The sequence below is a fragment of the Myotis davidii genome, unplaced genomic scaffold (genome assembly GCF_000327345.1).
Source record: "Myotis davidii unplaced genomic scaffold, ASM32734v1 scaffold328, whole genome shotgun sequence".
NCBI classification, from domain to species: Eukaryota; Metazoa; Chordata; class Mammalia; order Chiroptera; family Vespertilionidae; genus Myotis; species Myotis davidii.
The window spans coordinates 2,688,778-2,689,782 of record NW_006300373.1 but is presented as its reverse complement, the minus strand read 5'-3'; positions in this window follow the sequence as shown (position 1 = coordinate 2,689,782).

Genomic DNA, 1,005 nt, shown 5'->3' with positions numbered 1-1,005 from the left:
TCTCTCATCATTGATGTTTCTATGTCTCTCACTCCCTCTCCCTTCCTCTGTGAAATCCATAAAAATATTTTTTTTAAAAAAAGGGCTCCATGCACTGCTGGTCCTGGGGCAGGTCGGTGCCTGCTCTGTGCAGGGTATGGAGGCAGCGGACAGAGCCACCGTCCTGCCTCTCACGTGGGTGTCTTTGGTGAACAACAGGCTCCTCCACTGGCCTGACTCACCTCTGCTTCCCCAGCCCCCGAGCACCACCTGGGCCTGAGCCCGGAGGCCCAGCTCAGTGACGCTGGAAGGGAGGTCGCAGAGGGGCTGCAACACACATTCTTTTCTCTTTTTTTAAAATATATTTTCATTGATTTCAGAGAGCAAGGGAGAGGGAGAGAGAGAAACATCCATGAGGAGAGAGAATCATGGATCAGATGCCTCCTGCACGCCCCACAGTGGGGATGGAGCCTGCAACCCGGCATGTGCCCTGACCGGGAATCGAACTCTGACCTCCTCGTTCATAGGTCGATGCTCCACCACGGAGCCACGCCGGCTGGACTAGGACAGACATTTTTCACAGGAGTTGACCTGGCTCCTGGTTTTCTCAAAGAAGAAACCATCAGAGCCCACAGTGACCCAGGGAGCCGGCACCACGGCTTCCTGATCCGACCACAAGTCCCCGCCCTTTCTACCCTCCATGGTGGTCCTCCTGGCGAGGGGGGTGGGGGGCAGGAGGGGCCACGCCTGAGAAAGGGAGGAATGCCTGGGACTCTTTGCAAAGTGGCTGCTCGAAGGCCCTGGACGCACAGCCCACACTCGGCAAGAGGACTCCTGGCCAGTTAATCAGAATCCATCACAACCACGCACGCCCGGGGAAGGCTCTGCCGGGAGCATAAGTGGCGCCGTCACTCTCCAGCCACGGGGCCACCACGTGGGCCCTTTAATGAATGCACACAGGAGAGGCTGCTGCCAGAGGGGGTGCCCCCTCTCTCACGTCCCTGGGGCCTACCAGCTCCTTCCCAG